The sequence below is a fragment of the Nipponia nippon genome, unplaced genomic scaffold (genome assembly GCF_047370975.1).
Source record: "Nipponia nippon isolate SJK-2023a ecotype South Korea unplaced genomic scaffold, ASM4737097v1 scaffold_1, whole genome shotgun sequence".
NCBI lineage: Eukaryota > Metazoa > Chordata > Aves > Pelecaniformes > Threskiornithidae > Nipponia > Nipponia nippon.
This window is the reverse complement of record NW_028262290.1, coordinates 149270706-149283869: the sequence shown is the minus strand read 5'-3', so window position 1 is coordinate 149283869 and position 13164 is coordinate 149270706. Positions and strand designations below refer to the sequence as shown.

General features: G+C 41.9%; 1 long non-coding RNA gene across 1 annotated transcript; it reads right to left on the bottom strand.

Moving 5' to 3' along the window:
* Positions 1-461: 461 nt before the first annotated feature.
* On the bottom strand, positions 462-9170 carry LOC148057662 (uncharacterized). Its single transcript, XR_015707422.1, has 3 exons — positions 9115-9170; positions 8662-8713; positions 462-531 (listed from the first exon to the last, which is right to left on the bottom strand). It is a non-coding gene; the product is annotated as an uncharacterized LOC148057662 (long non-coding RNA).
* Positions 9171-13164: the final 3994 nt, after the last annotated feature.

Here is a 13164-nt window from a genome sequence, read left to right as displayed (position 1 = left end):
GCACAACCTTTGCTTTCTTTCAGTGCTCTGGAACTTCTCCAATGTTTAAAAACTGACTGAGAATGAATATTAACAGTCCATAATGCTCTTTGCTGGCTCATTTAAAATTCTTGGATGTGATTAATCTGTACATGCTGATTTAAGAAGATCTAAATTTAGAACCTGCAGATAACTAGATTTCCCTTGATTTTCCTTTTAATGTAAATAAAAAAACGGGTTTTAAACACTGTGATGAAAGATCTCTCATTGTTGCTCTGTTCACTCTCCTGGTATTTTATTGTTTCACTGTTCAAAATCCTGCAGGTGGAAGGGCCTCTGAATTTCTAAAGATTTTTTTAAAAGGGGAGCTACACATTTCTTTGCAGATTACCTTTGACTTGTATGAACCCTTGGGATAAATGTCTGTCAGCTACCTTAGCAAATCATGCATTATAAGCAGCTCAATCCTATTTCTGACCTTTGCAGGAGGAGGTTGTTGTTCGTTCTTCAGTTAGCTTTCGGTGTGCTTTCTCATTCTTTTGCATGGTAGTTCTAAAAAAAAAAAAAAAAAAGGTCTTAAAAACTAAAGCTTTTGATTAGTAGGGTTGTCTATCCCAAAGTCTAAATTTGTATGTCATGGTAACTGTACTGTGGACACTATCTACTGAATTCCTTCTTCAAAAGTTTTAAAAATAGCTACATCAACTTTGGAGAAAATACACATGTATTTCTGTTTTATAATAGAGGAAACAATGCAATGACCAACTATATACACATATATTTGTACACACACAAAATATAAAGTAGTGGTTATATATGAAATTGATTAATATATTACCAACTGTTGGTAAAAGCAATATGTTAGTTTTAAACACGTCAAAGGAAGAGACTGGGAGAGCCCGTTCCTCCCTGGATTAGGTGGGTTGTGCTCACGTGGCAGCAGGGTGCTCTCCCGGCTGCACAAGCCTTCTGACCCCGCTCCTGCCACAGCTCCCCTTCCTTCTGCATAAACAAATCCAAAACTGCGTGGGGGGCAGAGGAAGGAACAGGAGACATTCACGATACAGAGACTCAACCACTGTAACCACAGGTCAAATACGTGTCTTTTGAAGACAAAATAGCGGTTGCACTAAGTCTGTGATTATGCACATGTTCAAGCTCAACATCCTGAGCATCCCACTGATTTCGCAGTAGTAAAATCAAATCCTGTGTACATTTGACTGTCAGGAATTCTGGCCCTGTGTTTTTCTTCTGCCACCTGCCATTACCCTTATTTCTTGACTCAGATTCGCATTCACAGTACAACTAACAGATGGATATTTTCCAAATCATTGTGAAGGAGTTTCATGATTGCTGGATGCTGTCATCTGCATCACTAAAACATCATTGTGGTGTATTTCATTAAAAAATCTCTGTGATAACAGAGTAAATATGCACAAAAATGATAAAACGATTACATTTTTGACCTCAGATATTGAAAATACGAAGTTGTCTTACATGTTTTGAAATGGGAAATTTGGGGGTACAAAGAAGCAGGATAAGTCCCCAAATCAATGAATCTGGATATTTCACGTTACTGAAAAGAGGTATAGAAAAGGGGTTGGGAATGACTTGAGAAAACACATTTAAAACAGTTGTATTAAAAGTAAACGAAGGCTCATGCCCACCCTAGAAAGCAGCGCTATGGTGCCTGCTCAGTCATTCCAAATGGGCCATCTTTACTTCCTCGGGTCTGCATCTCCTTCTCATGTGCCTCAGATTATGTGCTTCCTGGTGGGGCCCACCGTATTCAGAGCAGTTTGTTAACACGCTAAAGCTCTTTAAAATGCATACCATGTGTGCACAAAATGTCTTCATTTATCAGATTAGCTCACAGATCAGGCACTATTCAAAAGAGCAGAATGGTGCTAGATCAAGGGTGTCAGCTCACTCTGTAGTGAAACTGAATCCCCCCTTTAGTCAAAGGCTGAGAATTAAAAGCAAAACAGACACAAATTACTGATTTTCAAGTTTTACTCCCTTTTAATTGACAGAGCTAAATGACATTTTAATAAAGTAAATACATTTTTAAACCTCTTTCCATGAACACAGGCTGCATTCACACATCCCCTGCCAGCTCCTTCCAAGACGGCTGAAGAGGTGACCGTCTCCTGCACATCCACAGCTGCTGGTCGCTGCCCTCTGAGCTGCCCCTGGAGCTGCTCTCATAAATGCTCCTCTACTCATTTCAGCCAGAGTAAACCAGGTTCAGTTAAACAGTTTACAGGTGCTGACCAAGTCCTTGCTACAGATTTGTCTTGGGGCTGTGTGAGGATGGCCAAGCCTTGGCTACAAAACTGTGCCAGCACAAGCCTCTTGCATGGACGCAGGTGTTTTAGCAAACCTCCACAGGTCACGGCACAGTTGGTATTGTCACCGGGGTTCGTTACACCATCCTGTAGTGACGAACCAGGCTCCCGCAGCTGAGCTGAAGCCCTGTGGCAATACAGTAACAGGTATTTCTGTCCTGCTGCAGTACACTTCTTTGTTTTATTGGTGCTTTTGTGTTTATGAGGTAGACACGCTTATTCCTTCACACCCACACAGAAGTCAGGTGTGTCCTAAACATCTGGATTAGGTAGGTAAACAGGATCAATTCTTTCACCCCGCTGTGACATGATTTCATTTATATAATGTGGCCCTCCCTGAATAATAGACGTGGCGGTATGTTTTATAGTAAACAGATTTCTGTCCTTTCCTTTCTACAGGTATGATGTTGAGAAACAGTTGAACAAAATCAAATAACTTTAATTGATAGAAGATGTGCTAAATTAGCCTGGATTAATTATTGAGTAATATAATCAAATATCAAAACAGATTTCTAAATGTCAGGAATAGTGAGAAGGAAGAAATACTATTCATACCAACCTCCCAGAAGAATCAGAGACTTTGTGTCCTGAATTTAGCTTTCACATTACTGATTTATATGAAAACAAACCCTCTTGTGACTAAAGCTCTTCCAACTAACCAAAAGAGAAGGTTAAGAAATATAAGTTACATCAAATACAGTTTGCCGTGTTAGCCACTACCATGTAAAACAACTAGTGTATCACTTTAATAAATAAATACATGCCATCTGAGGGCAAAACTTGTTCTTTCATTATTTTGAAGTTTTCCTACACAAATTCAGAAGGCAAATGATATAAGAGATCTGCTGGGGAGGGGGGGCAGACACACAAAACCAACCTGCTATTGTGAGATTTCTGACATACATTAAGGCATGAATTTGAAATTGATATAATTGTTTTGGTATTACCCTGAACAGAAAAATTCTTATTTCATGATGAATAAGCCTTTTTGCTTATTTTGTCTTTTGTAGCTTGTGAGCTACTTTGAGACAAAATACTTCCTTTTATTTGATTAAAAACTTTCACACAAAAATGGTTACGCTTTGGACAACGTAATTTATACAATCTATTTTGTGAATAAGCCCTAGCAATGGATTAAACATGAATTGTTAGATAGTTGCTGTGACCCTTATTCCTGGGCACTTATAAATAAATATATTCCCCTGTGGCTTCAGTAAACCTTTGAAAAGCACATTTATATGCAAATCTGTGAAAAGTCATATGGCAATGTCACCCGTAGCGTTGCACAAGTTGTGCAGTACCATACCGGACTGTGGAACAGTCTGACAGCTGATGTATTAGAAGCTCCAGGCCGTTTTCAATAGGGACATTTCAAATTAGAGAGCATAAAAAGCTGGACTATGAAGTACACAGGACAATTTTGCCATCTTCAAGAGATGGACTGGATGACCTGCTAGGCCTTCCTATTAATATCTTCTACTGATATACACAATATTCTCATAGTCATTCGCTAACTCTTATTAATATTGCTTAAGGGGTAAAACAAGTGATACTCTGATCCAGAAAATGCAGGTGTCTGGCAGGTGCCAAGGGAATGGCTAGTAGCCACCAGCCTAACACTAGTGCGTGATGGCCAGTGGTGACCGTGCCAGAAGGCAGCAGGGTTGTGACTGACTCGCTGCTACTTGAACCAGCACCGCCTGGCTTTCCGTTGGACTGCAGCAACAGAATAACTTCAACTATAGGCTTGTGTTACAGGTTGATGTAGTTTATATTCATCACAGAACTGTAATGGAAAATCACTTTATAGCAATTTTATTGTTCTCATAGACTATTATAGCATGAGGCTATTGTAAATAACACTTAAAGAGGTAACTGAAATGAGGCTTTTTCAGTAGGAAGACATAATATCTTTGAATGAGGTACCATATGTCAGATTTGCTGCTCTTTTCCTAATGCAGAACAAGAAAGCATTTGAATACTGAATTCTTTTATCTGAAATGAGATAAGGAACCTTTCAGGCCACACAAGGAAAATAATTAAAAATTATGTATATTAGCCATTTAAGCAAAGATATTCAGCCCGATTTTTTTTCACAAAACGTTTTTTCTTCCACTGGAAACCAAAAGAATTTTCAAAAGAGAACCTGGTTCAACAAATTTCTAGGATAAAAAAGACCTGCCCCCTTTATTAGCCTGTATGATGATACCCAGCCAAGTGTCACATTTCTACGAGATCATAAGATGATGGCAGTGGTCAATATATCGGTTCAACCTGCTAAGAGTTAAGTGTGTGGTCAATGTCAGTACCAACGTCAGGATTTGATTTTTGAGATCTACAGCAAATGACCTTTACAGAGCAGGAGGAACTGGCAATGATTGTAGACTGTAGTCCACAGTTTTCTGTGAAGTTTTTGGCTGTTGTGAGAAAACAAGAGAAAATAAGTTCTTGAGTCCAAGTCTACATCCTGGGTGGGAAGTGCTTCTAGTTCTTTAGAGCTCTCCTCAGCCCGCCTGTTCTCTGCCATTATCCTGTTACACCGCACACCTAAACAATCTGCGTCTCGTCATAGTTCCTCTTGACCTGTTCTTCTTCTCCTCCTCTTTCACACCTGTACATGCCCTGTTCTTTCTGGCCCCTGCAAACCCCTCCACTCTCTCTTGTCCCAGAATTCACCATACTGTTACATTGCAGGGGCCAGGGGATACAATCCCTCTATACCATTATCCATCACAGTGATATCGTGTGTTCAAAAAAAAATAATCCAGGGAAACCCTTGCAGTGCATAGTGAAACATCATCAGCGCAGCCCAATTCCTCAGTGGATGTATCTTAACTCTTAAAAGCTTTACTGAGAGTATGCAAATATGTTGCTTTTAGAAATTTAGGAATTAACCAAATGTTGTCAGGTTGTCTCAGGAAGAGCAGGAGGTACGGTCCTGAAACTACTTTCCACTAAATTTGAAAATCCTCATTCAAAATATAGAGCTGCTGGGGGTTTAACCTCTTGGCTGAAATATTGGTAATGGAATCAATAGAAAGCATTTCTTCTTGTTTCCATCTCATAAATTCCCTGAAGGGGAAAAATGAAGTCTGAAATAGAAATATGTGCTACTAGGGCTAAATTAAGACTGACAAAGGTATAAGCAACTGAAAGCAAAGCATTACAAAGGGAAACTTAACTACGAATTTCACATACAGTACAGTGAGGTGTCTACACTATATCTTCCATGTAAAACAGCATCTTCATCTCTTTTGCAGTCAGAACAGTATTAAATAAATCTTTTATTTTTCCTTAGTGTATAAGCAAAGATATCTAGTTATGAGATGTCTTCCAATCGATGTAAAAACATAGATAGGCTCCACCTTATCCACCGAAGAAATTTTGAGAAGTACAAACATGTCAGATACAGAGTGAAGGGTCAGATATTTAAAGAGAAGTGATGGCAGGCATAATTAACCCGCTTCACACTCAGGATTATTTTAAAGAACGTTAGAAACATTTTTAACACTGAGTAAGTACGTATTTATTACATGACAGTGTTTAAAAGTCCCCAACCCTTTAGGAAACACACTGCCTAGAAAAATACTGTGGGATTATTATGGTTATGATCAAATAAATAGAAACATTCACAGCTAATGTTGACATCAAATAGTTGAGCATCGCAGGAAGCTGCCATCAGTAATTTACATATTCACTTCTAATTGTGCCTGTGCATCATAAAGATTGTTCATATTTGCATTTGCTGCCCTCTGAACCAAGTCATTTTCCAGTGGCATATATTCACTTTCACTGCAGGTGACTTTCATTAGTGGTAATTAAAGGACAATTTTTACTGCATTATGCTACAGGAAACAATAAGTGGTTGCCGGGATTGATCAATATCTAAACTAAGTTTGAGACACGTAATCAATCTCATGTGCACAAGAGATTGTTCCTGTTATGTAATGAAAAGTAACAGGAAAGAAAACCCCTATTTATTCTGAACAGCCAATGCTTACCCTTTGAATTCCGTTGGATTGCACTAAATGGCCTGATTTATTTTTACATGTTCCCAACAGAGTCTATGTGTAATGACTTTTTACCCTCATTATCTGCACAGTCTGTGTCTGGGCTCTGACTGGGACAATACCAAGGAGGATGTCGATGTTATCTTAGTGTGGAAATGATTTTCTGGTGGACAACTGCATCTGAGGGTTGCTGTACATCCAATCCCATTCCTTTTGCCTTCAGTGTCTATTGAAGATACTCCTTTTCAAACACCGCTCAACCCCCCATAGACTCAATACTGCTTCCAGTTGAAGCTTTGCTGTTTCACTGGGAGCTGGAACAGACCCAAGAACTGTAATGTGTTTTCACTTGCTGAAAAAACCCACTATTATACTGTGCCTTATTTTGCCATCCAAATATTGTGCCGAGAAATACTATCACTGCAGACTTGCTGTCAAATATTTATTTTTATTGGGAAAACAGCACCCTTTCTGTAGTAGCATGATGTTATCATTTAATTATTTTTTCTTTTCTGCTTTATGATGGAAAGCTGCAATTCAATGAAGTATATATTTAAATGCAAAAGAGGCATACCAATTAATCAGTACAGAATACAAATGCTTTTAATCTGCATCAAAAAAACTGTGGGGCTTAGAAAACCACCAATCTTTTAAATAGAAAGCACATAAAAGTAATTCCTATCCATGCTCACATTTCCTCAAATACAATGAAAAATTGCAATTGTGCAATTAAATTATCTTCACAATAATATATTCTTTTAAGGCTTTGCATTATGCTAAGAACATTTTAATGAGTCTTTGATTTCTTTTTATTTAGCATAAAAATGGACATACATAAATAATTTCAACTGACAAAAAAGTCAAAAATCCATAGAGATAGATCACGTTAGCTCTGAAACACTGAGAACTGAAACACAGATGTTTACTGCTCTCTGCTTTTTACCCATCCAATTAATGTGCAGAAACTTAGTACTGAAGATAGGAAATAAATTAGGCTAGAGATTGCAGTTAGGCATAGCCATGAGCGTGGACTAATCAATTTTGAGGTGCGTATAAACTAGATGATGGTATTATTACAGTCAGCTCTCCATTATCTGGGATCATAGGAGACTGGGAACTGATGGAGAACAGAAAAACCTGGATATTAGAGATGCTCCAAGGAACACCAGAGACACTTCATTTCTGTATATAGTAAATATAGTCCAGAAGAGCTTATTAACTCTGGGTTCAGCACTAGCCAGTGGTCTCAAGGCATCATTTGCAGCGTTGCATGAATTTGCAAAGCCATCTTAGGCTCTGTATCTCAAGGAAGCAGTTATATTCCTGATGACCCTGCAAATAACGTCTGAGCCAATAAGCCCCACTAAGCCTGGGGTGGCTCTACAGGTATATGCATTCACGCTGGAACATTTTGGTTTGTGTTATTCTCAGAGCCTTTATCAAGCAGTGCAAATCAGAACAGAAATGGTGCTAATGGCATTTTCAGACTTCAAAACATTTCTCAAGACCTTGAGCAGTGTTTTTTCCTGCTAGGGATGCTCACTGCAAAGAGCTAAGCGAGTAGGACACTGCTGACATGACGCATCCACCTTTCAGTGCCTGCTTTCCAGTCAGGGAACACAGGAGACTTGCCTTTGGATCTGCTATATTCCCTTTCACTGCTAATTATCCAAATACTACTTTTTCCTGGGCAAGGTGTCTCTCTGTCTGCTTTTGACCAGAAGCTCTATGCAGGGTGAAAAACCTTTCCCAGGGAAAGGGTTTATTTCATATATACGTATCAAAGAAAGTCTTCCATTTTAAAGGATTGGCATCCTCCAACAAACAGCTATTTCATCAGGAAATTCCAACCTGCCCTCTAATGAGTGGGCCAAACCTGCATGGGTCTATTCAGAAAGCTGACTTTCACTCAGTGCCTACCCCTTGCAATGGGATTGATTCTTTTCATATTTAAATTACCTCCCCCCAGCCATTAAATAAAAGAAGGCCAAAAACCATTTTACTAATAAAAAGGATTACTGCCAGAAATTCACCTCCTGCTTTAAGTGGTTGCTTTAAAGCCAGCCCTTCCTCAAAATGTTTTTATAACAAATAGTTTAGCCTCATTTGTTACTGGTGTAAGAAGCAAGCCATCTTGTCATTTGTCACACAATACCCAGGTTACCTGGCTTAGGTCTAGGAAGAAAGAAATGGGCTTTCTTGAGGTTCTGCATACGTATGGCTGCATCACCAGGGTCTGGATACTTCACTTTTCCCATGCTCTTAGGGCAGTGGATGCCTCCTCTGCCTTGCCAGTATTTGAGGGATTCAGAAGATAAGCCTACCTTGTGATGGGCAGTTGGAAGTGACGGCAGCAGAAGAGACCTAGATCAGGAGCTGGGAACAGAAGATATGGGAGAAATTCTTTGATGCAGTGAAAATGGAAAGGCAAAGTCAGGAGGAGGCAGCCTGGTGGCCGGAGGCTAAGCTGAGAAAGTTGAAAGAATGAAGACCAAAATGAAAGAGGCCAAAGGAACAGGGGATCCAGTGGAACATGGGAGGGGAACAACCGAGATGACGGATCGAGAAAAGGGTCGTGGAGGGGAGAGAAAAGGAAGGACTGTCGACACCACAGCACTGCTGAGGAGCAAAGATAAGCACACAGGAGGGATGAAGAGGAGAGAGTTTTATGAAAAATGAGGTTGAGACAGAAGGCAAATCCTGCAAGTGGAAATACATTAGAGGAGAAAGGTCATGTCAAAATACAGTAGAACTATTTATTTTTGTGCCACTCTTACCTTGTGCATTCTCGAAGCTGCAATTTTGAATCTTATTATTTTTGTGCTCTCCAGCAGCACAGGCTGCCTAGCAATGCCTGGCTGGCGTGTGCTGGCTTACCGCGCAGAGCTCACCGGCTGCCTAGCAACTGGCAGGGGGTGCGATGGGGTCCCCGGACCAGGCTGGGGATGCAGCCCTACCCCAAGCACCCCTGCTCCTGCGGAGAGGCGGGAGGGAGTATCTCCAGTTGTTACAGCTGTGATGAAAACCTTAAAAATATTAATTGGAAAAAAGGGCATGCAGAGGTGCCCACGAGAGCGCAGAGAGCCTGACAAATTGTCTCTGAGAAGTGGGAACAGTCCCATTCATCTCTGCAATACTCAGGCACCCCGTGATGGCAACTCAAATATCAATATGGTTAATTATTCTGGTTCTTAAGTAAGGGCTAGATCTCTGTGGGCTAGATCTAAAGCACAGGAAGGCAAACCAACACAGCTATGTAGCTTCTTGGGCAGCTACTTCTATTTTGGTATAGGAAATAGCAAAAAGGTGACTTTTGCTCCCAGAAAAAAAAAAAATAGCATTAAGTATTCACGCAGGATTGTCCCAGTACAGCCACGCTTTTGTACATATATCACTGTAATCAACAAAAATTTTCTTACAAGAACATAAGACTTGGCATTTGGCAGTAGAGCTGATGTGGCTGATCTGAACAGCCCCTATGTCCTCTGTGCTTCCAGCTGCCCCCTCCTCTCCCTTTCCACTGCACTGTAAAAAGTGCTTGTGCAGCCTAACAACCAAATCAGGAATTGATCCTGATGAGAAACAGTCCAACAAAAAATAAAGGGTTATTTTGCAATCAACACTACCGAAGCAAGTAATGTTCCCAAGGGAAAAACAAAGACACTTGTCAATCCATGGCCAAGAAAAGGGAATAAACAGTTACAGAGCTACACAAATTACAGTGCAGGAGAAGTTGCTTTGATGCTGCTACTTTGATGCTGTTCTAAACAGGTGCGTTTAGAATATAGACGCATTTTTCTCTTTTGGTCAAAAATGGGCTATGTCCCAGAAGGACAGTATTGCCCCTGGAGATTATCATGCCCCACTGAGGAGGAGCAAATCTCAGACAGACAGTTGAGGCACTGAGAGGTACACAAGCACATTTTACTCTGGATGGGATCCCATTCAGGTGATCGTTTGGGTGGAGGTTGAAGAGCATCATTACATTTTTCCTCTACCAGTCCAGCTGCCCCAGTCAAGAAAATTTTCATTCCCAGCTCTCTTGCATACTTGAAGTATCTTGAGTACGGTAGTTAACTGTTCCTTCAAATCAGCAGTTTATTGTCTGGAACAATGGGTAAGTGTGATAGTTAAAAAAAAAAAAAACGAACACAAAACCAGAATAAAATAGTTTCTAAACAAAAACCCAATGAATGCAGTTCAGATGCACACTAGTGTGTTCAGCAAAGGTCAGCTCAAGTCCAAGGTTTATTGGCTCTGGCTCAGTGCTGGTTCTGCTAGATTTGGCTAACACTTGCATAGCTACCCAAATGTCCCTGTGCTTTCAGGTGCTTTGGAATCGCTCAGTGTACACGCCATGCATGCTAATGGAGCCAGCTTGGGTTTATTGCATCTGAGTCAATAAACCCTCCAAGAACCTCAGACCTGAGGAACACACTGCAAAGATACTCAAGTGACCCTGCAGAGAGTAATTTTGAAAGCAGGAAGGCTAGCATAGGGTAGGAGCTAATATGGCCACGTCGAGCATGTCCACACTACGATTCCCAGCACATCTTGCATTGCTTGGCCCTCGCAGAAGTACTGGTTGTATGGCACTAAGTTAAAAAGTCCTGCTGGAGTTGACCTAGCTCAGCGTGGAGCGAGTTTGGGTGTTTCTGTATCTACAGCAGGTCAATTTACCAGGCATCTGGATAACGCCCGGCTGTGCCAGCAAGGCTGAAGCAAAGTCACAACGCCGATGTCACAAGGTGGCGCTCTCTGACGCGGTCCTCCAAGGTCTTCCTGAGCTGCGAGCACATTTTGAGGTACAGTTAGTAGGCTTTTTGGTTTGTGCCAGGCCTTTTGGGTCGAGATCCGTTGCAAGGAAAGGGGCTGTAAGCCCTCCTGGAGCCTCTGCTCTACTGCTGGAGGCGGGTGTCCTTCCTGGGAGCCAGCACTGTCCCTCTCAGCTGCTGTCCTGCCATCTGCTTGTAGGACTAGCTTGCCGGACGAAGTGAAGCACAATATATTTAGCAAAACACACACCACTGATTTTTCTCATATTGAAAAAGGTTGACATGCAAGGCTCCACACATCTGCCGTCTCTTGGTACAGGGGCAGCAATAACATTGTAAGAAGAGCCGACAACAGTTGTGCTACATTTGAGGATGTTAACAGCTTCCATGAAGTCAATCTGTGATCTGTAGGCAATTACAGGCTCATCCAAGCCAATGGGTGTTAAACAATTTGCAACCAGACAAAATAGAGAAATCACATTTGTCTTTGTATTATGACAGCTGGAAACAAGAAGCCAGTGCCCAAGATGGTTTCTGATCACACTTGCCCTGGGACCCATTAAAAGCTTGTCTCTATCTCAATACTGTTGCAGATTAAATTTAATTATTTTACATTAAAAGGGTACTTGGAATCCAAAATAAAATGTTTTATTGGAAATTACATGCTGTCCTAAAGAGAGTTATTGAAGCCACGTCGGAAACAATTTTGCTAAGCTGCCAAATTAATTAACTATCAGAAGATAGCAATGTAGATGCATTTCTACCCCACAGCAAGTGCTGCAAACGTACCAGCTCCTTTCTCTGCTGTCCCAGACAGCACTCAAATATCTCTCTCAGCACCTGTCTAGCCGTTCCCAGTCAGGGGATGGTTTTCTGTAACTCCAGCTGCAAAGACCTTCCCAGGCCCACCGGTCCTTCCCAGGCTCCCTACCATTCATCCTCACTTCCACGATTCTAGACCGAGATGCTGGACTTTGCTGACCTCAGAGGGGAAAGGAGATCTATTTTTCCTCTCTCTACCTTGATTTAGAGACTGGTATACCAAAGGATCCTGACCAGAACGGTTTTCAGTGCTGCGAACAGAAGATAGACTCCAGAGGACGTGCAAAATACCACGATTATGCAACGATGAGGCAGTCTGCTCTTATGTGTTTGAGAATATTTTTTTCTGAAACGTGCAGACTTTTCAGCACTGTGGGTTTCTCTGTGACAACTACTAAAATGCAAGGACTAATACCCGTTGCGTTTGTAACTGCGTACACAGAGCGCACAAAGCCAACACATGAGTAACGGGCCTCGGAGACAGCTTCTTCTGGGCCTGTTCCTCATTGCAAAGGCAGGCTTGGACATCCCAGCACAGAAGCCACCTGCTGTTGTTGGCTTTCCTTCTGGTATGATCACAGAAACAGGATTTTGCTTAAAAAAAAAACCACATGCAAGAAAGATTGTTCTAAATAATCACTAGGCCGTTATCTTCCATAGCTTTGCAACAACCAGAGGAGGCCCTGAACGATGACTGAGGTAAAAGAGTGGCAGGAATAATGTATTTACCTCAGCCAAATATTTAGGTTCTTCTTATGAAACTGAGACCAGAAAAGTGCTAATTGTCCATTATTTCCTGGGCAGGCCTTCACAAAGGTCTACACAGCTTAGATTCAGTATTTCTCCCTCCTCCTCGGGATAACCCCCTGGGAAGGGACGAATTACCCCTCATCTCGATACTTCTATCGTTTTACCAACTTTGTTGTCGTCTTACAAATTTCTAGCCTGACAGGAGGCCGGATAACCAGGGCAGCGCTTCCCTCCCGCACCCTTGGGGCTTCCCCTGAAGAGAGGCGCTGCCTCAGGGCATCACCGCCGGGGCTGGGGCTTTTTTTGAGGGGAGCGGGGGAAGGACGCAAGCGTCTCCCCTCGTCTCCAGGCGCCCAGAAGGACGATCGGACGGTCCGACTGTCCGACAGCCCGACCGCCGCCCTCCGCAGCGGCCGGGCGGGGCAGGCGGCCCCCGGGCACCGCCATCTCCCCGCGGCGGCGGCCCCCGGGCACCGCCAT